Here is a 27429-nt window from a genome sequence, read left to right as displayed (position 1 = left end):
GCAAGGTACTGTCCTTGGTTTGAATGATGCCCACAGTAAAGAAAAAGAAAAAAATATATAAATCTGACTTCTTTTCCATTTAAGCAGTTTTAATACTTCAAATGAAACACAGAAAATAAAGATTTATAATTGGAAGTTCAAGGTCATCCAGAGCTTGTCTCCTGAGCTTTGTCTTTATATGTAGATTTCTTGAGTTCTAGCATTCTAATGGTACCATGTTTACATCTTTTTATTTTGGCACCTTGGTGGAACAAATGGAGATATGCAGTCCATCAGAGTATGACAGATAATGTATAGCTTGTCATTTACAATTAAAACAATTTCTTTTGCTGCTAATAATTATACTAGAATGTTAAATATGCTACTTCTTCCACCAGATGGTCTTGAATGATGCTTCCATCTACTTAATTGTGCTTTTTGTAAATCAGTTACATAAAATCTTTTGATGCAGTTTCAAAGATCCCTTTTGTAGAAGCACAGAGGTCATGTAATTGGTTGAGAACAACTATCCAGTCTGAGAGGATGACCTTTTACCCTCTACCCAAAAGAGCACTCCAGAGAGAAAGGTGCCATAATCTGGGTTTAAAGCTTCTTACCATCATGTGGAGAGGCTGTTTCCTGTGCCACACACAAACAGTGACAAGAAAGCTCAGCTTCAGTATTAATTTAGAACTTCCCATGTTACTTTTGAGAAAATCCACTCCTTAGAGAGGAAGAAAGGACCTCACCCCACACTTCCCTCCCTTGGTGGAGATGCCCACACATGGATCCTCAGAACCAGTTGCAGGCAACTGTGAATTGGGAGGAAGGGAAGAAGCGATTAGGACTAAAAGAGGCAAGGATGTTCAAATCGGTTTCTAATGTAGTGATAGCAAGACTGTCACCCATTAATAATTTGCAAGGTTGACAGTAATGCTGAATTCTGTCTTAGGACACCAGTGAATGGCTTCCCAACAAATAAGTGGACAAAAAGATTACAACACCACCTGAAGAAATTTTTTTTTTTTTTGACCGAGTCTTGCCCTATTGCCTGCGCTGGAGTGCAGTGGCACAATCTTGGCTCACTGCAACCTCCACCTCCCAGGTTCAAGCAATTCTACTGCATCAGCCTCCCAAGTAATTGGGATTACAGGTATGCACCACTATGTCCAGCTAATTTTGTGTATTTTTAGTAGAGACAGCATTTCACTATATTGGCCAAGCTGGTTTCAATCTCCTGACCTCATGATCTGCCTGCCTTGGCCTCCCAAAGTTCTGGGATTCTAAGTGTGAGTCACCCCACCTGGCCTGAAGGAACTTTTAAAGCAGTGAATGGAAGGCACCTAGAAAAGTTAGATTTTGGTTGAGAGACTCGTCCCCAAAACTAAATGAAAAGCTAGAACTTGGCTTTGCAAAAATGGTGAAAAATGGCAATGTATGCTACAAAGTTAAGACTTTTTTTGGAGTTTTTTTCCCATGAGAGTCAACAGGGAAAAGTTTGGCTAATGTGTGTGTGTGTGTTTTTTTTTTTTTTTTTTTTAATCAGTAAAATCAGTTAATACTTAAAAGCAACTGGAAACACTCCCATAGGTTTTGTTTGTTTGTTTTTGAGGGGCGTGTTTTTCATTTTTCCATGCAAATTAAACTTCCTAGTGTGGATTCCATAAATTTGAACTTTTGAAAACTTTCCCTTAGCATTTGGCTCAACGTGTAGTTGGCACTTCCGCATGGCAACAGAGAAATTTCAGTTCTGCTTTTTTTTCAGAGCTGTGTGTTCTGAGTTAGATAAATAAACTTGGCTTTCTCTGTTCTAACCACAGTGTGTCCAGGGAAGCTGGAAGAAGAATGGCTCCAGGGTTCCCGTCGATGCCAGATTTCACCAGCACTACCCTGCTTTTATCTGTTTTCCATATAAAGCCTCCATAAAGGTTTTATTTATTCTTAAAAATTGTGGTAAAATACATTTAACATAAAATTTACCATTCATGACACTAACTGCCTTTACCATGTTGTGATGCAATCATCACCACTAGAACATTTGGCCACCCCAAAAGGAAACCCCATACCCATTAAGGAGTTACTCTTCAATTTTCCTCTTCCCCCAGCCCCTGGAAACCACTAATCTGCTTTCTGTCTGTATGGATTTGCCAATTCTGGTTTTTATATTTCATATAAATGGAATTATGCCATATATAGCCTTCTATGTCTTACTGCTTCTACTTACCATAAATGTTTTCAACTGAAGTTTATTCACCTTGTAGCATTTTTCAAAATTTCATTCCTTTTTATGGTTGAATACTATTCCATTGCATGAATCAGTCACATATAAAAATTTCTTCATGAGTTGATAAACATTTGAGTTGTTTCCATTATTTTGCTACTGTGAATAGTGCTAATATGAGCATTTGGGTGCATGTTTTTATTTGAACACCTGTTTCCAGTTATTTGTGGAATATACTCAGGAGTAGAGTTCCTAGGTCATATGGAAAGTCTCTGTTGAGATTATTGAGGAACCACAAAATTATTTTCCATGGTGACTGCACCATTTCACATTCCTGCTAGCAATGTACTAGGGTTCCAAGTTCTCCACATTTTTTCCAACACTTGTTAATGTCCATTATTTTGGTAGTTATCTAAGCATGTGTGAAGTATCTGCTTGTAGTTTTTTTTTTTTTTTTTTAAGACAGAGTGTCACTCTGTCGTCCAGGCTGGAGTGCAATGGCACGATCTCGGCTCACTGCTGCAACCTCTGCCTCCCAGGTTCAAGCAATTCTGCTGCCTCAGCCTTCCAAGTAGCTGGGATTACAGGCACACACCACCATGCCCAGCTAATTTTTTTGTAATTTTAGTAGAGATGAGGTTTTGCCATGTTGGCCAGGCTGGTCTAGAACTCCTGACCTCATGATCCCCCTGCCTTGGCCTCCCAAAGTGCTGAGATTACAGGCGTGAGCCACCGTGCCCAGCCCTCCTCCTCGTGGTTTTGATTTGCATTTCCCTAATGGTTAACAATATTAAGCATCTCATTCTGTGCTTGTTGGCCATTTGCATTATCTGTGTTAAAGTTTTCTTTTTGAGAAAGTGTTTTTCAGTTTCAAAAACATAGATTGTAAATTACATTTAGAATGTGTCCCTTTTTCTAGCCCAGATTGGTCCTTTTGAAAGGTTGCCCTTGGCCCTGAAACAAACAGCACAAGCCTGCCAGATGCCAGAGTCCATGGAGTGAGCTCCTGAGCTGCCTGGTTCTACCTGCTGGTGCCTTGCTGTCTCTTGACTTAATGTAGCTGAAATTTCTACGTTCTCTCTTCTTCCGTCTGTCCAATCAGTATTATACCTCTTACCTCAGAGGCTTGATTTGTAGCTTTGCTCCTTATATTTATCTTGGCACAGAAGTCAGCAGCGTATGCTCCAGAGTTGGACTGTGATGATTTGAATCACAGCATCAACTTCACTTTTCAGTTGTGAGACCTTGAAGAACCCAGTATCTCAGTTTTCCCAGCTCTAGAGTGGCTGCGTCCATAGTGCTTGCCTTATAGATGTGGTGTATTAAGTTAGGTAATGCATATACATTATTTGGCCGGGTGTTTTTGGAGTGTGCACTCAATAAGAAGTACTTGAAAACATCTTGCCTCTCTTTGCTTGCTGGTCTCCTTGGACTGACAACCTGGTGATCCCACCTGGGTCCCCTGATAAGTCCTATATAATTTGACTCCCTAGAATTCTTAAGATACTGTTGTTAAGATCATCTTTATTTATTTTTTTCAACATTGATTTTAAGTTCAAGGGCACATGTGCAGGTTTGTTATATAGGTAAATTTGTGTCACGGGGGTTTGTTGTACAGGTTATTTTGTCACCCAGACATTAAACATAATACTCATTATTTTTCTTGATTCTCTTTCTCCTTCCAGCCTCCACCCTTCCAGAGGCCCCAGTGTCTGTTGTTCCCCTCTTTGTACAGGACCATCTTTAAAGACATTGGACTCAAGACACAATTTCTAATAATCATGGGAATTAGCAAATTACTTTATAAGTGTTTATACCGCAGTTCAATTCTGGGAATGTAATTCCATTTATTTCTGAACTGGAACTGTAATATCATCTACATTTTATTGCATGCCTAACATGTTCCAGCCACTTAGTATAGGTGCTTATTGTATTATTTCTAATTCTAATCATAATCCTGAAAGTTGATACTATTGTCTCTGTTTTAGAGTTGAGGCATGATTGAAGTCAAGTGGGAGTAAGTAACAGACCTAGGTCTCGAGGCAGATTTACTAAGTAGCAAGGTTAAAATGTGACCCTTGGTCTCCAGGACCCCCCAATTTTTTGCTCCTTCTTAGTCACTATACACCTGATATTCGAGTGAGTTGCTTCAGACGTTTACTAGAATGTGTGATATTTAGAGAGAAAATTCTGAAGGTGCGTGGACCAATAAATACTGTGACTATCCATGTGAAGTTTGTCACTTTCAGCAAACTTCATTCCTCTTCCCATCCTTTCCAATCCTCTTTCCTGCCACTCCTGCTGTCTCTTTTTCTACCGGATGACAATGACTAAACAAGATTACAAAATGTGAAGCAAGTTCTGTTTTGCCCATGAAGGTGGAAAGTGAGTGTGTATGATCCGTTGGAAGAATTTGGAGAAGACTCTTTAAGAATTAAGAAATTGTTAACTGACTAAATAGAGCATGTAGAAGTATGATTATCATGAAGATGTATATCTTGTTCCTGAAAAACTATAATATAAAGCAAATGTTCTGAAAATATATTAATGAAAAGAAGGAAGTTATGCAGGATGAGAAATTGACTTTTTAATGCTTAACATAAAGCCAGTTATAATACTGAAGTTAAAATTAATTAATTCAGCCTTAAGTCATTCAGATAATTGGATAAATATAATTTATATTTAATCTGATTCAATTAGCATGTTCTAATATATCAATTTCAAAAGAAGAAAGAAAAATACTGCCCACTTTATTTTCCTATGGATCTGGGTGGCAAAATAAAATTTCATCTGGTGTGTCTGCTACAATCTCCCAAATGATTGGGTATTTATTCCTTGTCTGAATTTGCTGACAATGTCACCCTTGGACCTTTGCAGGTGGCAGCTGAGAGAACTTTGTAGTCATCTGACCTGACTTCCAAGCTGTACCATCTACTGATGCCCAGACACATTTGACTTCCCTCTTGACGTTCTCACTGGTTCTCCTTGCCTATTTGTTCTAATTTTCATGTTATCTTCGTGTATTAGAGCTATAACTCACATTAACTCCTTTTGAGAATATCATAGAGTAAAATAAAAATATAATGTAATAGACACTGTAATAGGTTCTCTACAGATTACTTGAGTTCAGAATGTCCCTGGTGTGGCAAGGTTTCCAGTGGTAAAGAGCTAGATAAGATTTTAATCCCATCCAACAGGGATGATTGATTCTAATCACCTCATTTCTCTAATATCCTTTACTTTTCTTTTCTTTTCTTTTCTTTTCTTTCCTTTTCTTTTGAGACAGAGTCTCGCTCTTGTTGCCTAGGCTGGAGTGCAATGCTGCGATCTCAGCTCACTGCAACCTCCGCCTCCCAAGTTCAAACGGTTCTCCTGCCTCAGCTGCCTGAGTAGCTGGGAATTCAGGGGCCTACCATCACGCCCAACTTATTTCTTATTTTTTGTGTTTCTAATAGAGACAGGGTTCCTGTGTTGGCCAGGCTGGTCTCAAACTTCTGACCTCAGCCTCCCCAAGTGCTGTGATTACAGGTGTGAGCCACCATGCTCCGCCCATTTCTCTAATATCTTATGCAACAGTGTAAGTCACATAACCAAGCAAGTATTGAAGAATATCTATATGTTCCAAATATGTCTATTTGTAACCACTCCTATTTAAAATGGCCAGTTGGGCCCAAGGTCAGAGAAACAATTATTATTATTTCCAAAATGTAGGCAATGTCAATATACTCTGAGCAATAAGTAATAATAGTAATACAGATTTCAACTTTAATATTCTTTGAACTAAGCAAAATAGACAACTTGACCATGCCTGTCAGGGTCTGGGAAGGAAAGTACCCTATACATCCATTTTGTCATCTTGTCTTTTTTTTTTTTTTTTTTTGAGATGGAGTCTTGTTGTCACCCAGGCTGGAGTGCAATGGCTCAATCTCAGCTCACTGTACCCTTCTCCTCCCAGATCCAAGTGATTATTCTGCCTCAGCCTTCCGAGTAACTGGGACTACAGACATGCACCACCACACTGGCTAATTTTTTTTGTGTTTTTAGTAGAGACGGGGTTTCACCAAATTGGCCAGGCTGATCTTGAACTCCTGACCTCATGATCCACCCGCCTCGGACTTCCAAAGTGCTGGGATTACAGGTGTGAGCCACCGCACCTGGCCTTTGTCTTGCTTCTTTCTTTCTTTCTTTTTTTTTTTTTTTTTTTTGAGATGGAGTTTCGCTGTTGTTACCCAGGCTGGAGTGCAATGGCACAATCTCGGCTTACCGCAACCTCCGCCTCCTGGGTTCAAGCAATTCTCCTGCCTCAGCCTCCCAAGTAGCTGGAACTACAGGCGTGCACCACCATGCCCGGCTAATTTTTGTATTTTTAGTAGAGACGGGGTTTCACCTTGCTGACCAAGATGGTCTCGATCTCTTGACCTCGTGATCCACCCGCCTCGGCCTCCCAAAGTGCTGGGATTATAGGCGTGAGCCACCGCGCCCAGCCCTGTCTTGCTTCTTTCAAGCAAAGTCAGAAGTTTAGTTGATAACAGCATCAGTAGAACCTTTCTTTCGAAGCTTAGTGTGAGTTTATTTGATCTTGTGGGGCTCATCTGGATATTCACAAGAGATGTCTGCCTGTCTGCAAATGAACAGAATTTTGTGTGTGGGCTGCCACAGAATGGGCCACCATGAGCATGGGGACTACAGCAACCTTTTGCTTGGGTGCATTGAAAGCAGGTGCTGGGCAGCAGGGAGGAGTTAAAACATCGCTTGGAATGTTCCAGCGAGATATCAGCATAGATTGGCTTAGTAAGACCCATGACTGCAGAGGATTCTTACTCGGTGAGAGCTGACTATAGGCCCCTGTTAGAAGATGACAGGAGCAGCTATTTACACATACATGTGAAATAAAACTGAGTCACACTCACACAGAGTCATAGTGACTGTAAAGGCAGTGTACACAGCTAGACACTTTTAACTGAAAACACAAATCTTAACAGAATGTTATAAAGACATTGAAAATGTTATTTTCTCATTTCTTCTAAACATGGTTTCAGCTCTCACATCTATCCTGTGTCTGTTTACATAATGCCTGTCACATGTCCACTCTGGAACCGCAGGGTATCGTGGGTGGATCTGAGAAACGCTAGAGAAAATTCTGAGATGGAATCACAATGGCATCATGACTCATTCTTCTTTATGTGTATCTCTCTTCAATTTCTTTTTCTTATGGCAGAATTTTAAAGAGTTACTAGAAGCAGGTCCTGAATTCATTTGCTAAAGGTAGCTGCAGATTTGAGAAAAGGTAATGATGAACAAGAGTTGGACATTACCATGAGAAGCAACACTCAGGTCTCCAGTGGTCACAGTTCTGCAGAAGAGTGAGGCTCTGTTTGATTTTAAATAACCAAGTCTTCTTCTTGAAGTGTGTGCAAAGTTAGAAAATATAGCTTGTGGAGAAAAAGGAGGATTGTATGTTTTGGGGCAGTGCTGCACCAAGTTGTGGTGTTGAAGTGGTAATGTTTACTTACTACTGGGAATGAATTTCTCTTCCTAAACTGTACATGACTTGGTGTGTTGCTGAATTAGAGGACTGGAGTCCAGGGACCATGGACTTGATTTTCTTTGCTCTATGTCACTATACCCTCTATTGCTAGCTACAGGGGCATGTGTGCTGTTGGTGGGCAACAAATGCCCATGGCATTAAACATACTGACAAAACTAAGGGTGGAAAGAACAGAAAGACATAACCACTTTTTTTTTTTTTTTTTTTTTTTGAGACTGAGTCTTGCTTTGTTGCCCAGGCTGGAGTGCAATGGCACAGTCTCCACTCACTGCAACCTCTGGCTCCGGGATTCCAGCAATTCTCCTGCCTCAGCTTCCCAAGTAGCTGGGATTACAGTCACCTGCCACTATGCCTGGCTAATTTTTGTATTTTTAGTAGAGACAGGGTTTCATCATGTTGGTCAGACGAGTCTCAAACTCCCAACTTCAGGCAATTCGTCCACCTTGGCCTCCCAAAGTGCTGGGATTACAGACATGAGCCACTGCTCCTGGCCCATATTCACATTTTTAAAAGTGCATAAGAATTAAACTTCTCTATAACATTTTTCTGGCACCTGCACATATAGAGTTAGAAAGACAAGCAACTAGACACTTTAAATTACGATACACATTTGTTTTTCCCCTCAGGGAAATGAAGTTGGGGGTGTTACATACCTTCTCTCTTCTGAAATGAACACACTTATTTCTCAGTTAAAATTAAGTTAAAGAACTTTTTTGGGCAAAACTACATTAGCCACTGTAGAATTCAATATTTTCCTTCAGTGTATTCTTTTTTTTTTTTTCCAAAAGATTAATATTTTCCCTGCCAACCTTTGAATTCAAATGGTGTTCTCATGGCTTTGGAGCTTTTGTTTACATCATTAGAAATCCCTTCAAAAATGGGTGAACTAATTTGGTGGAATTAGGTTAACAAGTCATATCTGAAGTGCACTGGTATACATTGTGGTTTGTGGTGAGTTTAAGGAGGTTTCGTGAGAAAACTCCAAGTGCTGAAAGCAAACCTTTCTCAGTCCATAGTGCCTTGATATACCAAGCACAGAATTTCCTTTTGTGGTCTGGGGTGACTTGGCATTGGATAATAAATATCTGTTAAAAGATTTCCTGAGGTTGATGGGAAGCATCATTGACACTTGAAGTGGTTGATTTCATAGCATTACACAGGGAAGCAGGAAGACTTTTCTTTTTAGTATATTGAAGTCACATCTCTTTGTAATTATCTCCTAATAGACAATAATCATTTAATCCCCTATTAACTCTAAGACTCACACCTCTTTTTGTTGTGTGGTCAAAGAAGTTATGCATAATAACTTCTGCATGAGTCTTGCATTCCTTTTTCACTCTTATTATGTTGTGTGTCCAATATTTGGACAAGAAAAAACAAAAATAGAGCAAACTAATGACTCTCCAGTTATCAAAAAAACTCTTGTTAAAAATTTGAGAAACACACACACACACACACACACACACACACACACACGCCCCACAGGGAAAGCCGCAGCATGCTCACATTAACTGTGGAAACTGTTTTCCATTAATGTGTAATCAAGAAGCAGGCAGACCATTTACTTTGAAAAATAAAATAAGAAACCAGTTGCCCTCCCCTCCATGCCCTTCCAGATTAGACTAAGCCCCCACATTCGACAACCTGTTTGTCAAACTTAGCCTCTCAAAGAATCAATCCCCTCTGCTTTTTTTTGTCCCAGAACCAGTAACAAATCAGGAGGGGTGGATTTTTTGTAATGAGTTAAAATATTCCAAAAGCTTAAGGCTTTCATTGCAGTTGACCTTTAAGGCATGTTGCAGCAAAAAAAGTTAATTCACTTTGCACATGTTGCAGAGCAACAGGTGGTAGACAACCACGGGGCCCTTGTGCATTCCTCCGTTTTCAAACCCCTGGCCCCTGGTATTCTGGGATTTACACTGCCTCCCCCAGGTCCTGACTGACAAGCTAATCGGTGTGCTGGGAAGCGCTGCGCTATTGATTCCACTGTAACAGAACACCACCCTGTCAATGAAACTGCAATGAAATGCTTCAGCAGCGAAGAAAGGGAGGCATTCGACTGTTGAGCAACTGGAAGAAATTTGCTTGTAGGTAGTGCGGCAGAAATGAAAAAGCTCTCAGGAGCAGGGCCTTGAAAAGCCAGGTTATTAAAAAAGCTGCAAAGCTGTAGTCTGGCTGAGTGGAGAAAAACAGTTATGGTTCAGTTAGGCGTATCTAAAAGGAGAAGGGAGGAGGGGGTGCAGCATTCAAAACTGCGTTAATCCCTCGAGTACTTAATTTCTTTTCTTTTATGGCAGCTTGTAGTATAGCAACAAGTATTCAAGCAGTTAATAATTTTAAACAGTTTAGCTTACCTTAGGCAATATATCTTTAGCCTTAATTAAAATTTTATTTTAGTAGGAAAAATATTAAAATGACATTAAGATCTATCCTTTATGATGGGAAATATATGATGACATGAATATTTTATTAGACAAACTATTATTAAACAGTGGCTGACGTTTTCTCTCCTGAGTTTCACTTCAGTTGTTTGAAATGCCATCACTGTTTCTTAATAATGTTCTGATAGCTGACTTCTGAAATATTTGAAAGTGCCACATGAATTAGAAACAAAAGCCAAATGCGTATCACATTTTAAATACATTGATGGGAGATCCACAAACCACACCTAGGTACTGGAAATTTATTGAGAGGGTCAGTCTTCTCACAGAAACGGTATTTGTATAACCCCAAGTATTCATCACAAGCAACCAAACAAACTGATTTTGGTCATCCTGGTTAAATATTTCTCACCAAAATAAAAAAAAAAAACCAAAAAAAATCACTTATTGTACAGTCACAATGCTCAATACAGAAGCTAAAACTGATTTATAAGCTTTATCTACCTATAATGCAGTTATCTGTGTGCCTGTGTGTTTGTGTGAGTGTGCGCACGCGTGCATTCCCGAGTTTCTCTGCAAGTGTTTAAAGAGTTAAGCAGTTGGGTCTCATCCGTGTAAGGAATCTTAATGACAAAGCAAATCTTTGAAAATTACCTCCAACCTGAAGCTACATGGAAAATAACCATCAATTTTCATCTGTATTGCCATCTTTCATCTCTGCATCTAGTGCTGATCACTATGGCATTGAAGTGTTCCTTCAAACTAATTAGATTAATTTCAATTTCCATTGTGTGTGAGAAGGACACACTTATCATCTCCTTCCCTGCTGAACCCAATAATTGATTGGACGGCGGCACGTTAGTAAGATCCTCCTTCTGCCAAGATGAAGGAAAGCCTGGATCGGAGGGTTATTGGGGGGTTATTGAGGATTCATTTTTGAAGTCAGAGTTCTTGATTGTACCTGTGACTTTGAGGATGGTGTCTTCCAGTCTGTGCCATCTTTGCTCTGTGAAGAGTTGACAGTGCTGTGTCTTCTAAATATAGCTTGTGAATATGCATGCTTCAGTGGGCCATGAGGCATGTGGAAAACAGGGGCAGGGCAGAGGTGTGTCAGTTGACAAGAGTTGATGGGACACTAAGGGGAAGGAGCACTTAACTTGGATTGAGGAGGTGTGGGTTTCCATGCCAGTTCTATTCCTAAGCAGCTGATGTCTTGAGACATTTACTTATTCTCAAAGGGACCCAATTCTTTGATGTATAAAACAGAGGAGAATTTATTAAATAAATATTTATGGAACCTAGCCACCCTAGAGCATAAATTGTCATAGGTTCTGAGGATTCAAAAGTGAACAAAAAAGAAGGAAAGCGATGCTTGAGCTGAGATATGATAATTTAATGTCCAGGCAGAGCAAAGGGAAGATGCAGGAGAGGCAGGTTGGCAAGTGTACAGGACTGGAGAGTGTACAAGGCAGGAGCAAGGGAAGCTTGTGGTGAGAGAAGGCTGCAGAGGAAGGCATATGGTAACGGGATGGGGCATGATCAGATGTGGGTTGGAAAAAGATTTGTCAAGAACTTCGTGGAAAGGCCAAGAGTGGAAATGGGTCAAGCAGGGGGCAGCTATGATAGCAAACCATTCAAGAGAAAATGGGCATTACCTTCCTGAGACCCTGGTGGGGAGGATGAGCAGAAGCAGGTGAGCAGAATGAAGAGATACTTAAGAGACACTCTTGACAGCATGTGGTGGTGAGTCAGGTTTAAGATTCTAGAATATGTCCCTCAGTTTCTGGCTGGAATGACCCTGTGGATGGTGAAGTCACTTACAGACTGGGGACACTGAACAGAAACCAGATTTGTCATGATCACAAATTTGGTTCAGGACATGAGTTTGAGGAGAATCTGATTCACCAAAGAGGATGATGAGATGATCCCTAAACTCTGTATCACCTTTAAAATTCTATGAGTTGCTGAGATGAATTTGTTGCAAGGAAGAACACCCTGGTCACATTTGGAAAGTGGCATCAGGTAATGGAAATATATCAGGTTTTCTCACAGATGGGGCCTTAACCCTAATTTGGCTGTTTACTAGCTAAGTGATATTGATCTAGTGAATTTATCTCAATGTCAATTTCCTATTATGAATTAGGGCAATGCCACTCCCTTTCATGGTTAACATGAGCATGAGATATAAAGTACACATTTCCTGCATATCCCTGGAACCAAGGAAGAGTTAAACATTTTTTAAAGAACTCAGTCCAAAGTTTGTTGTGATGAGACATTCATCCATATTGTCCTGTGTCAAAATAAACAATATATTATTCCAGACAAGGAAGCTAGAATAATATATAAAATAAAATACTCTTAATAAATGATTGTTTGCAGATAACAGTAACTATTAAAAAACCCAGCTACCAGTTTGTCCAATGGTATTCTTTTCTATGCATGGAGCTTAATAGAATCAAGTTACAATAGAAGATTCTCTAGAAAAAATTCTTGAGTCCCTCTGATGAGGTTTCTTTTTGACAGTAGGGGATAAGTAAGTTATATTCTCCCACGTGTGCCTTGAAAGGGTAGTTCCTGGAAAATGGCTGTGGTGCCACATGCATACATTCCTCTCACACAAGAATACCTGTCCCCATGCAACCAAGACAGAATGATGGTGTTATAGGAAGAGTAGGAAGACTTCTTTCAGTTCTTGCGCGTGTGTGTGTGATCATTCAAAACCTTGGCATGTGACTATTTTGAATAAAATATTGCCCAGTATATACTTCATAGCAGATCAACATTCACCATTTAGTTACTAAATTAAACCTCTTGTGGCTATCCATGTCTATCATGAGACATGAGGGCAACAGGTGATCTACCACAGAAGTATGAATCTAAGATCGAGATCTTACCTTTAAACTTTCTTTTGAAAAAAATGCAATGGAATTTTGAAAGAATTGAGGATTCTGGGAAACTTATTTCCTTATTACTCCATGAAGATGGAATGAGTATTTCAGTGTTTCTTAAGGCTTTTCAAGTTAACAACTTCTAATATGTAAAAAGGCTTTGTACTTTGTAAATTTACTTATTCCCTCAAACATTACAAACAATCTGTATTTCTATTCTAATTTGTTATTTCATCTAAATACCATATAGGCTTTGCTCATTTAAAAAGAACCTCTATTTAAAAAGTGACTCTGGGCTGGGTGCAGTGGCTCACACCTATAATCCCAGCACTTTGGGAGACCGAGGAGGACGGATCACAAGATCAGGAGATCGAGATGATCCTGGCCAACATAGTGAAATCCCATCTCTACTAAGAAATAGAAAAATCAACTGGGCATGGTGGTATGTGCCTGTAGTCCCAGCTACTCGGGAGACTGAAGAAGGAGAATTGCTTGAACCCACCAGGCGGAGGTTGCAGTGAGGCAAGATTGCACCACTGCACTCCAGCCTGGTAACAGAGTGAGACTCCATCTCAAACAAATAAGAAAAGTGACTCTGTTTTCTTCCAGACACTTAAAAACTTAACACTTATCATCTACCTCCCCTCTCTCCAAGTTTACTTACTTGTTAGCAAATTGGACCATTTCATCAGTTAAAAGAGCTGTGGTCATAAACATAAAGCTAGCCATTGTTATAAATACTTGCTTAACATTGCAAAAATTGTAAGGTTTCCAGAAAACATTCATTTTTAAAAATAGGCAGGAATTAATTTGGATGATACTTTTTTTTTTTTTTTTTTTTTTTTTTTTGAGACAGAGTTTTGCTCTTGTTACCCAGGCTGGAGTGCAATGGCGCGATCTCGGCTCACCGCAACCTCCACCTCCTGGGTTCAGGCAATTCTCCTGACTCAGCCTCCTGAGTAGCTGGGATTACAGGTGTGCACCACCATGCCCAGCTAATTTTTGTATTTTTGGTAGAGACGGGGTTTCACCGTGTTGACCAGGATGGTCTCAATCTCTTGACCTCGTGATCCACCCGCCTCGGCCTCCCAAAGTGCTGGGATTACAGGCGTGAGCCACCACGCCCAGCCGGATGATACATTTTAACATGTGCTTAGAGGGCTTGAAATCTAATTTTGAGGAATCCACCTTTAGAAATGTTAGCATTTAAAAATACTGGAAAAATTTGGGGAACATAAAAAGTAGTTGCAGTTTGGTGAAGTGAGGAACATTAGTATGTGCCTTTCAATTTAGCAGCTACTTGTTGAGCACTTAAATGATCAATATCTTGGATCTGTTAAGATGACCCAATCCTACCTTCAAAGAGTTTTGCATTTTTTTCTTCTTTAAACTGCAGTAAGAATGTGCTTATACGAATAATTGGCAGTTGAAAATATGCCAACTTCATTCAATGTGGAAAAATTAAGTTTTGCATTGAATCCAAGCTATTTAATGCATACAAATATGGTTTTCTATGTATTTTGAATGATGTTGTCAAGTCTATTAGAGCCAACTCATGATTTTCTATATGACTGGAAATAAGGAACGAGTAAATAAATAATTTTGTTAGCCAATCATTTCAATATCTTGTTCCCTCAAGTTTTGAAGGTTCTGGCTGATTTCCTGTCTCTACCTTGATCTACCTGAAGGGTTGTTAATAAAGTTGGGGCCATGATCAGCAATGTAGAAGACAACAGGGGATAGAGGGAAATGAGGACCTATAATTCTTTCCTGAATAATACTGGGACACACAGACATTGGCTGAGAAAGAGATAGAATCTGGTTGGCAAACCAATGAAGTCTTTTGAGGATTTTGCTTTGATGGAGAATGAGGGTGTCTGTCAACATTTGGAGTTTTGCACTATATGGAGAATAACTCCTCTCTTCAGGTCCTATACATGTGTTCTATCAGCACCAAAAAGAAGAAGAAACACTGAAGTTTATATAGTTATATAAACTTTTCCAATTGGAATCTTCCTTTTCTTTTTTGCTAGAGTTACCAGTTTCTTGACTTTTTTAAAACACAAATTCTGATGTGTCTCTTTGCTTCTGGGTTTATCTCATTTTCTTTACAGTTCTTTGCTAATGTTGAATATTTATCTGCTTTCCTGTGTGCCTTCCAATTCTCTTTCTAGAATTATTAACCTCCTTACCCACTATTCATAAGCTGGTAATGTCCCAAACTGTGGCTAGTTTACAGCCTTGTTCAGTCAAGAATCTCTTCTTACTAGAAATAGAAACAAACAAAAGATTGCTCTACAAAAAGGAAGAAAAAGGAGAAGGAAAAAAATGTAGGCAGAGATGTCAGAAGTTGGGATAAGAGAGTGATATAGGAAGCAGGAAAGAGGGCAGGAACAAAGGCAGCCTCTTTCTTTCACTGGTTCATATAATTGCTCAAACTGAAAACTGCTTCTCTGAGGATCTATTCAATTTTCACATCTCTGGATAGTCTTCTTGCTAGTAACAAGTGTCCTCAGTTTCTGTAAGTCTTTTGCAACAGTTTCTATAACTCTTTTACCTATCCTCAGTTGAAGCCAGCCACAGGGATTAACTTGAATTGCTAGTTACAAATCTGAACCCTTAGATGGCTCAATTAATGGTCACCAGTGGAATAAGATCATTTACATTACAGATACATCCAATGGGGAGGCCTTCCTTATGGTAGAGGAAATTTCGGATCTTAACATCCATTCCCAAACCGGGACCCCCACCTGTGCTCTAGGTCTTAAATAGTCTATCCACCAGGACTGGAATTTACCATCCTCATAACTTCAAGCAGAGAATCCTGTCTCCCGTTCCCATTTCTATAAAAAGAAAAATAAAACCGGCAAACACCATACTTCCCTCCATTCTTAGGTCCAAGATCTCAGTTGATTGTAACCCATCTTAATTCAGAATTCCTCGTTCTTAGCTAATCACTACATCCCATAAATTCTTTTAAAATGTCACATCAATTTATATTTTCTCCCATCTGCATATGTTACCCTAGCTTATGTTTTTTAAAATTTCTCTGCATTATTGGATTTACTTCCCAGCTACCTTGTCCTGTTTCCAGCTTCTCCTTCATGTAAGCCATTCTTTCAAATGATTAGCCAAAAATTCTATTGCCTCCATGATATGGGACATTTAGGAATTTACCTTGCGGTTCTGTTCCATAAAATCCACCTTCCTTACTCTGGCTTCCAAGTTCTTTGCTCATTGCTTGACTTTCTGATCCCACGCCTGTGAATTGAACATCTTCTTTGCCTGGAGGCCTGGCCTCTTCACATCCCTTGCCTCCAGAGATGTCTAGGTTATACTAAATTGTATCGATAAAAATGTTCCCTGTCATTATGGGCCTTAAATTTATGGTATTAATTAAAATGTTTTAGTTTTTAGTAAAATAATATCTTTGTCTCCCTTTTACTGTATTTTCCATTAAAATGAAAATCAACAGCTATATTAATTGATTGTCCAACTAATCCTTTGCTTTAAAATGATTCCATTATAGCTCTTCTCTCTAGAAGCCCACCATGAAGTTGTGTCTCTGAAATCAGCCACATCATCAGCATCCCCCTTTGGAAGCAACAAATCTTCTATGATTATGTGTGAGAAGCTAAAGGAGGGTGGAACTTAAATAGACCAGGACCCCTGAAATATCCCAGAAAGATACCAGAGGCCCTGCACTAAATCAAATTGTCTGCAAACCATGGAGAAAAGGGAAGACATTTGTTTTTGGATGAAAATTAATTGTAATGTATTTAAAACCACATTCAACAACAATTATTTTCCAGTAATGGTGAAATACTAAATGGACTACTTCTTATTTAATACAAACTATTTGAGGTTTCATTCAAATAGGGCCTATGGGTCTGTGGCTTACTGTAAGCTTTAGATTAGCTGTGATATCAGAGCTGGCATGACCCGCGGCAGCTGCTAATGCGACACATGCCTATCATTTGCTGTTGACAGGCATTAATAAATACCTAATTTGAGGAAATTATGAAAAACCTACTCATTATGCAATCTGGTTTATGTTTTGGCATGTGGCAATCATTGGCTTGATAGCCGAGAAACCTTCATTTCCAGAATTTTATGGCCTTTGCTTCAACTGCAGACCCAGCCAGAGCCCCCTCACCTCTCCCACGTGTTTGATCTTCTAATTGCCTCAAGACATATACACAGGTTTGCTTTATGATGCTGCAGGCTGAGCCTGAGCCCTGGTGTGATGTGCAGTGGAATCCAGTGTTGCTGTCAGAAATGGGTACTTGGCTATTACAAGAAACTTAATTCTGACCTGTCCATCAAAAGCATTCACCTGTAATCCCCCTCCCCCTCCTTTAACTTGTTCCTTATGGCCTCTTTGGACTTCCTAGTGGCTCTAGTAGAAAATATCCCCCAATCTAGGAGAGCAATTGCCATTAGTGTAATCAGCATAGACGACATATGTGACTTGTAGGTACTATGTGCCTTGACTATAGCTAATAAAGAACGTTTAAATCATTCCTTTTTTTGTTTTATTAAGAGACTTTTCTGTAAATGGTATCCTCTCAAACTTTGACAAGACAGAGAAAGGCAGGTTGGAAAGGGTTAGGAAAACCTTAAAATCATCTGACTTTATGGAGTCTGTGTTTCCTGCTCTCTGATGCTGTCTTTTTAAACATTAAACTTAAGAAAATGAAAGTTGGCAACTTTGCATTTCATAGAGGAACTGGTTCTTCTCAGTGACCTCTGGCTGATTCCTCATAAATGTTCCCAGATAAACAACTATGGCTAAGTGTAACCTTAATCTAATCAAACAGAATTGTGCTAGAAGAAGGCCCTCCTTCTGTTTGCTCTGCCTCATCTGTTTTGACTTGTCAAAGGCTGCCCTCCCTTCCTCCCTCCCTCCCTCCTTCCCTTCCTTCTTTCTTTCCTTCCTTCCTTCCTTCCTTCCTTCCTTCCTCTCTCCTTCCCTCCTTCTGTTCCTCCCTCCCTTCCTGGCTCCCTTCCTCAATCTTCCTCCTGTCTTTCCCTAGTATCTGATTCCAGTTCTTCTTTCTCTGTCACGTGCATTAACTTTTATTTCAATACGAAGTTTAACAATCTCAAAGCAGCTAATTTGGGCCCAGCAGGTCTTTCTTTGCTAATGCTACAAAGTGAGAATGAAAAATCAACTTTATATAGGTATAATTCACATATAAAATGCATTTATGTTAAGTGTATATTTTAATGCATTGTAATTAATGTAAACAATCAAAATAGATAACATTTCAATCTCCTGCAATACTTTCTTTATGGACCTTCCTGGCATTTGCTTTAAGTTCTTTTGTGTCTGGTATCTTGGACTCCACATAATAGTCTTGAGATTCATCCATGTTGTTGCACTTGTCAGTGTCAGGAAGGGGCCCAGTTTTTGCTTTCTGCACATGGCTAGCCAGTTTTCCCAAAACCATTTATTAAACAGAGAATCCTTTCCCCATTGCTTGTTTTTGTGAAGTTTGTCAAAGATCAGATAGTTGCAGATGCATGGCATTGCCTCCGAGGCCTCTGTTAATGTTTCATTGGTCTGTATCTCTGCTTTGGTCCCAGTACAATGTTGTTTTGATTACTGCAGCCTTGTAGTATAGTTTGAAGTCAGGTAGCATGATGCCTCCAGCTTTGTTCTTTTTGCTTAGAATTGTCTTGGCTACTAGGGCTCGCTTTTGGTTCCATGTGAAGTTTAAGGTTGTTTTTTCCAGTTCTGTGAAGAGGGTCATCGGTAGCTTGATGGTGATAGCATTGAATCTATAAATTACTTTGGGTAGTATGGCCATTTTCATAACACTGATTCTTCCTAACCATGAGCATGGAATGTTTTTCCATCTGTTTTTGTCCTCTCTTATTTCCTTGAGCAGCGGTTTGTAGTTCTCTTTGAAGAGTTCCTTTAAATCCTTTGTTAGTTGTATTCTTAGGTATTTTATTCTCTTTGTAGCAATTCTGAATGGCAGTTCGTTCTTGATTTGGCTCTCTTTAAGTCTGTTATTGAAGTATACGAATGCTTGTGATTTCTGCACATTGATTTTATATCCTGAGACTTTGCTGAAGTTGCTTATCAATTTAAGGAGATTTTGGGCTGAGACAATGGGGTCTTCTAAATATACAATCATGCTATCTGAAAATAGAGACAATTTGACTTCCTCCTTTCCTAATTGAATACTCTATTTCTTTTTCTTGCCTGATTTCTCTGGCTAGAACTTCCAATACTATATCGAATAGGAGTGGTGAGAGAGGGCATTCTTGTCTGATGCCAGATTTCAAAGGGAATGCTTCCAGGTTTTGCCCATTCAGTATGATATTGGCTGTGGGTTTGTTGTAAATAGCTTTTATTATTTTGAGATACGTTCTGTCGATACCTAGTTTATTGAGAGTTTTTAGCATAAAGGGCTGTTGAATTTTGTTTAAAACCTTCTCTGCATCTGTTGAGATAATCATGTGGTTTTTGTCTTTGGTTCTGTTTGTATCTATATTCTCCATTTGTAGGGACAAAGTTCCATATTCCCGAATGAGTTTTTATTATATTATTTAAGTTCTTAGAAACAACTCTAGACATTTCAAGGAGAATGGGATTTGATACAGAAAATTAGGCATTTACAAAAGCAGTGGAAGAGCCAAGAGAGTGGGATATGGGCTGGCCTTTGAGGGAAGCTCCCAGAATGCTGAAGGATGGGTCTGAGGCGTGGTTGCAGCTGCAGCTGCCTCTAGATGCTCAGGAAGCTGTGGAGAATGGACATTAGAATGCTGCTGCTGTCAAAGCTCAGTTTCCTCAGTCTTGTTTGCAGATAGAAATAGCCAAAAAAGGAGTCAGGAATCCAACATGTGTAATGACTTCCTCACCTTCCAAGCCCTAGGTAAATGCTTCAAAGACATAACTAATCCATGTCCAGAATTGCAAAGGAGTCTGGAGGTTATAGCTTTTAGCTTTCCAATGTCTCCTACTAGAAGTATGATGGATGGAATTTGAAAGCATCAATGTACAGGTAGAAACTTCTATCAGAGGTGTGGTTGTAAAGCTTTTTACAAGAAGTACACACTATATTAATAGACAGTTTATGATGGACAAGGGCAAGTTAAAGATGGTTTCACAGTTTTGATCACACATGACTACAGGATTGAGGCTATTTTTGAGCAAGATACATAAGCCAAGGAGTAGTTTTGTGTGTGTGTGTGTAATTACTTTTGCACCAACCTAATATAAGCCTGAGCTTAGGGGTTTGAGATGGCTAAACCCCATCTCTACTAAAAATACAAAAAATTAGCTGCTGGTGGTGGCAGGCACCTGTAATGCAAGCTACTCAGGAGGCTGAGACAGGAGAATCACTTGAACCCAGAAGGCAGAGGTTGCAGTGAGCCAAGCTCACAACATTGCACTCCAGGCTGGGCAACAGAGCGAGACTCCATCTCAAAAAAAATTTTTTTAGAAAGATATATATTGGGGAAAATGCTCATTTTATTTAAACGCAGAAGATACGAACTGAATTTTTATTCTATTTTATGTGGCATGTTACATGAGCAACTAATTTGAGCTTTTTTGAACTCAGTTTTTCTACACATAACATATTTAAGTTAGTTATTGCTGCTTAACAAAACCCACCCATGAGACTCATTGCCCTGAGAGAGTAACCATTTACTGTTTCTCATGACTAGGTCAGCTAGCTGAGTTTTCTGGACAAGACGGGTCATTCATGTGCCTGTAGTCATTTGTGGTTTGGGGAGGCAACTCTTTGACTTTGGCTAGCTTTCTTAACCTGTGTGGGAATTGGCTAGCTGCCAAAGTTTAGGATGGCTTCATTTAGGACAACTGGTTTACCTTTATTAGGTCTCTAAAGCTTAAGCTTGTTTATTTCACAAAGAAAAGTTTCAAGAGAAAGAGTAGAAGTGTACAATGCTTTTTGAGGACTAGGTTGGGATCTTGACTCTTGTCACTTACCAGTACAAACTCTGTGACTCACAAAACTGACTGACGTTTAAGGAGCGGGGTGAAAAAACCTGAAAATTTAGATAACAAACTGCAAATAGTAGCTTTTTGGGGGTGAGGAAATTATAGATAATTTTCATCTTTTCCGTTTTGCTAATATTAATTGTATACAATTTTGTTTAATCAGAAAAGTTGTACTTTAAGAATAGATTTGTTCCTTAGAAAATACACTTATTAATATAAAATGATGTATTAATTCATTTGTAGCCTGAATATCAGCTGAGGTGACCCCTCTGGTTTGAGAGTTTCACAAAAGCTGACTTGAACCTTCTTTCCTAATGTTATGCATAAAATTTGCATAAACCCTTCTTAAGATTTCTGTGAATTTCCAGATTAGGTGTTTTCATTCTGTCTCCTGTCCCAAAACAACTTTAAAAAAGTTGTTTTGCTTTTTTCACAAACAGCATGAATGGCAAGCTTTTGGGAATGCACAGGTGTTATTGAGAGCTTGGAACCATTAATTTATCACTAATCATTTAAATAATTAGGGGTAAATTAATCACTCCGAGGTGTCCAGAAGAACCATCTAGTTTATGTGCAGTCAAGAGAAATAATAAATGGTTACTGTTTCAAGCCAATGAGTCACGAGGTGGGTTTTGTTACACAGCAATAGCAAGCCTATACACGTTATTTGTAGAAAAATTGAGTTCAAAAAGCCTACATTAGTTTCTCATGTAACATGCCATATAAAAACAGAATAAAAACTCAATTCATGTCTTCCACACCCAAATACAGATTGTAAATGTTAGATGTATTTGTAAGTAATGTTCCTTCCACCTCCCTGCCCTGACCTGGTCAGTGTTTCCATAGCACCTACCCCACAGCCAGGCTGCTTGACCTCTCCACCTTCTCAACACTCCTCATCTTGGCCCTTCCCATGCTGCTTTTAATCCCAGAGGTTTTTAATTCTTGTTTCTCCTGTAGATCAGTTTGGCCAATGTTCTGTTTTGCTGGCTTCTTCTTAATATGCCTCTAGGTAGAATTCACCCTTTTAGCCTAAAGGATATCAATGAAATACTTTGCTTTAAATATCCAGATTTTTTTTTTTTTTTTTTGAGACGGAGTTTCGCTCGTTACCCAGGCTGGAGTGCAATGGCGTGATCTCGGCTCACTGCAACCTCCGCCTCCTGGGTTCAGGCAATTCTCCTGCCTCAGCCTCCTGAGTAGCTGGGATTACAGGCACGCGCCACCATGTCCAGCTAATTTTTTTTTGTATTTTTAGTAGAGACGGGGTTTCACCATGTTGACCAGGTTGGTCTCGATCTCTTGACCTTGTGATCCACCCGCCTCGGCCTCCCAAAGTGTAAATATCCAGATTGATTTTAGAAAGAAGTATGTGATATTATTTCCTAATGATAGGAATAGCTGCAGTCAGCATAGTTTAAAAATCATGTAAATACCCTCTATTCATGCATTTATTCAGCAAAAATTTTTAAAGTACCTCCTATCTTGTAGGCACTATGCTCAGAATATGCTGGAGTTTGAAAGTGAATGTATTCCTGTCCTTATGAAGCTCATCTGCTAAAATCGTCTCATTTTTCAAAGATATGTGGAGAATAAAGTATTGCTATAAACACCTGACTTATAGAGAATCTTTCCTTAAAGTTTTAATGGTTTGTTAAAAAGTATATATACTAATTTTTATGAGATATGATAGTAGTAGAACTTGAAATTGAGATAAACAAACAACAGTGATGAATGTTTGCAAAGCTGTCAAGGAAGAAAATGATTAATTCTCTTTAAGTAGCAATTCCAAGCTGCACTCTTACTACTGAGCAGAAACCTCTCATATGTCCTATGAAATAAGAGGAGCCTAATACATACTTCCCTGACCTCTCACATCTCCCTGCCAACCAGAAAAGACAGAATGACAGAATGTATGTGTTGCGAGAAATCAGGGAACGTTTAAATACAAAATACTTGATTATGACTATAATTTCAATAGCCATGTTGATGAAAAGAAGTCCATGTTGGCCGAAATGTCTCAAAGAAACTTTGCAAAGGAAACAGGCTCGACTCACGTAAGAAATGTCAGAAGCGTTCTGGTCTACCCTAAAGTGGGCGTACAATTCGGTCAATCTGTGGATGAATAAGCTGGATCATATTTACGTCTGGAAACTAGTCTGCCATTCATATACCATATGAAGATTGTTTATTTTATTCCTTCTTTTTGTCATGTACCAGTCTCTTGCATCTTTATCCCTATTGAATGCTATTATCTTCACACGCCTAAGAAAAAACCCAATTGCAATCCATTACAAAGATTTTAACAAGTTAATAAAAAACCTACAAATTCCTGCATGGGAGACAATCCACCTTCAAGAAGGAAAGAGGTTGGGGGTGGTAGTGGAATTCAATAGTTCATTCAGCGCTGAAATGTGAACAGTAAGGCTAGTCTTTGGATAAATTCATGCCAGATTTGGCCTGCAGCTCTCACTGGGCAGTTCCCAGATGCGAGCAGGCCTTTAGCCTGTGGTGAAGAAGCGTGGAATAATGCCTCTTTGAATTAGTTTCAAAATAGTGCTGCAATGCAGACTGACAACTTTTGATGCCAAATTGCAAGAATAACACATAATAGCAGTCTGTTAAAATACCCATAGTACTACTGGAGGATATGGTTATTAATATAAATTAAAATCCATGAAACAAAACCAGAATTAACTGGCATCAGATGACTAGCCTAACAGTAAGAGACCAGAGTTTTTATCAAGGTAAGAATATATAAAACAAAAAATAATAAAAATACCCAGACAGTTGGTATATAACTTGCAATTACATATAGCATTCATAGAACAAGGTTAATTAAATATAGCATGTTTGCAAACAAACAAAATAGATCACTAGAAATGTGCCCATTTTACTTGTTGTAGTATACAAAGTAGATGATGTAGTTGGCTGTAACTTTTAAGATTACAATGAGATCTGACTTTCTGGTACTACTAGAGGATATGGTTATTAATACAGATTAAAAACATAAAAAGAAGCCAGAATTACCTGGCATTGGATGACTAGACTAACAGTAACACACCAGAGTTTTTATCAAGGTAAGGATACATAAAACAAAAAAATAATAAAAATATGCAGACAGTTGGTATATAACTTGCCATGACGTATAGCTAACTGCAACCTCTGCTTCCCGGGTTCAAGCGATTTTCATGCCTCAGCCTCTCGAGTAGCTGGGTAGCTGGGACTACAGGAGGCCACCACCAAGCCCAGCTAATTTTTGTATTTTTAGTGGAGACAGAGTTTCGCCATGTTGGCCAGGCTGGTCTCAGTCTCCTCACCACAAATGATCCATCCACCTCGGCCTCCCAAAGCAGTGGGAGTACAGGCATGAGCCACCGCACCTGTCCTAGAAGAAAATTTTATTAGGCCATGCTAATCCCACGGCTACTTACATCAGTGAAAGATGGGACAATTAGATAGATACTTAGTTTAAAAATCGTGCATCAAAACATTTTTCTTATGATGAGTACTTTCTCTATAACTATTTTTAAGTTAGAACAAAAACAGTACATGCTTATTGAGAAAAATAGAATACCACAGAACTATTTAGAGTAATTGAGCATCACCACAGCTACCCTATTCTTGCTTCTCTTGAAAAGTTTGAGCATGAATGGGTATCTCCTGAACTGTAGAAAATAACACCTGACTCTAGCAAATCAATTTGTTTTCTCCAGAAAACAAAGTGATGGTGGGAGGGTGCTAATGCACTGGGGATGCTTCAGTGATCCTGGACTCATTGTCTGGATACAGGATGAGAGGCACATTCACCAGTGAGATGAAGATTTAGGGACCTCACTTGCATGGCTCCTTCCAAGATCAGAGAGAGGCCCAGTCAAGGCATTCACAAGGTGTATTAGTCTGTTCTCACACTGCTCATAAAGACACACCCAAAGTCTGGATAATTTATAAAGAAAAAGAGGTTTAACAGACTCACATTTCCACGTGGCTGGGGAGGCCTCACAGTCAATGGCAGGTGAAGGCACACCTTAGGTGGTGGCACACAAGAGAAAATGAGAACTAAGTGAAAGGGGTTTCCCCTTATAAAACCATCGGATCTCATGAGACTTATTGAATACCATGAGGGCATATGGGGAAAATCACCCCCATAATTCAATTATCTCCCACCAGGTTCCCCCCACAACACGTGGGAATTATGGGAGCTATAATTCAAGATGAAATTTGGCTGGGGATACAGCCAAAGCATATAACAGGGTATTAGGCTTTTAAAACTTTTAGAACTATAAACATTTTTGTGTATTTTTTCCATAACTCCCTGCCTTTCCCCCTAAATTATAGAAGACTCAGGTCCCATCTGCATAAAATTTTGACCTCTTATAAATAAAATAAATTTGAAGGAGAGGAAAAATCACATCTTTAAATAGTGTGCTCCTTTTGTCATGAAAAAGCTCCCGTTGTTGGGAGGCATTTCACCCTGTCATAATTTATCTTTAATAGATCTATTTAGTATCTATCGAGAGATCAACTTAATGAAGAGATTTGTGTCTCTCGGCTTTTAATTTAACAATTCAAGGCTACTAGTGAATTCACAGATCAAAGATTGAAGCCTTAATTGGTCACTTGCCTTTGCATTTTAGAGACTGTTTAATCATTTGAGGGTAGTTACATTGCTGCTGTTAATATCAATTTCATGACATTTTCCTTTGATATTTGTTCAAATGCACATTTTGAGGCATCCTTTGCTTGCCCTCAGTCTATCTGGTCTTCCAATCTAGTGATATTGGTCCTAATAGGAACTAGCATATCCTTAACTACTCAGAACCTGAGTCTCATTTGTAAATACAGAGGTGGAAAATGATATTTTCTTCCTACTACCTACCTCCAGGATTAAATAAATCAAGTATATACAGCCCAATGTCTGGCAAATGCCAGAGTCTTCTACTTGACTCTGTATAGAGGAGCAGAGACCTGAAAGCTATTCAGAGAATTTTGACTTTGATAAATCAAGCCGAATATATATCCTCCTCTCAATTATTTGCTGAATCAGGAAAAATGCACGCATGTTTTTTATTGATTTGAATATTTGAGCAACTGCACCCAGATATAAATTACTGAATAGCTAATGATGCAGATATTGAAACAATTCCTATACCCATGAGTTTTTTTTTTGTTTTTTGTTTTTTTGTTTTTTAAATAAGACCACAGCAAATTGCTAATGGTAAAACCAACATATTAGTCTTAGGAGTGAAATGGAATCTACATAATTGATCTGATGATCACACAGCCAAATTGTTCTTTCTGGTTGTCATGTCTGGTTGACACAAATTATCACCCAACTCTCTGAGTATAAGCATTATTATCAATTCCAAATACGGGTACAATAATGTTGAGGACTCTGGAATGTACCAGTAGATTTTCCTTGAAATTCATCCTTCACTTTTTACTTTAGTAGAAGATCTCTAAATTTCAGCCAGACTTCAGGTTGTCTGAGAAAAATTTCCAGCCTTCCGTGAAGCTAAGTGTGGCTACATGGCAAATTTCTGGCCAATGGGATGTAAGTAAAAGTGATGTAGGCTACTCCCTCATATTTCCACAGCAGAGACTGGAGGGGATTGTGCTCTTGTTTCTCCCGTTCTCCACCCTTCCCGTTAATGAATACATTGTGGAGAAAAGTGGAGCAGCCATCCTGGACAAGGAGGTGGCTTTTAGAATGAAAGTCAAGTATAATTAAGATAAAAGAAAAAGTGTGAGTTCTTCCAAACATTCTGCAAGAGGGTCACCAGAGCCCCTTGATTTGTTTGAAGTGGGAGAAATTAAGTTCTTATTTTCATCACTGTTATTTGGAATTTTACTGTTATGCACAATGCAACCTGGTCTTAACATATTGGTTATACTGCGGATAGATTTGCAGGTCAAGTATAAACATGCCCTTACAGGGATTTTGTTGCCACTGTTAGAAAATGGCAAGATTCTTGAAAAAATATTTCCTTCTAACTGTAGTTGCTCATTATTTAGAATATTTTTTAAAAAGGTCATAAAGACAGGAAAATTCTTGGTCATAGTTTTTTTTTTTTTTTTCCTGAAGTACTTTCATATGACTACTAGAATACATACAAGAGGAATCTTTTTTTTTTTTTCTTTTCTTTTTTTTTTAGATGGAGTTTCGCTTTGTCGCCAGGCTGGAGTGCAGTGTCATGATCTCAGCTCACTGCAGTCTCTACCTCCTGGATTCAAGCAATTCTCCTGCCTCAGCCTCCCGAGTAGCTGGGATTATAGGCACGCCACCATACTCAGCTAATTTTTCTATTTTTAATAGAGACAGAGTTTCACCATGTTTATCAGGATGGTCTCAGTCTCCTGACCTTGTGATCCACCCACCTCAGCCTCACAAAGTGCTGGGATTACAGGCGTGAGCCTCCGCACCTGTCCCCAAG

Source organism: Saimiri boliviensis, chromosome 5 (genome assembly GCF_048565385.1).
Source record: "Saimiri boliviensis isolate mSaiBol1 chromosome 5, mSaiBol1.pri, whole genome shotgun sequence".
NCBI lineage: Eukaryota > Metazoa > Chordata > Mammalia > Primates > Cebidae > Saimiri > Saimiri boliviensis.
Note: the sequence above shows the minus strand (reverse complement) of the source record.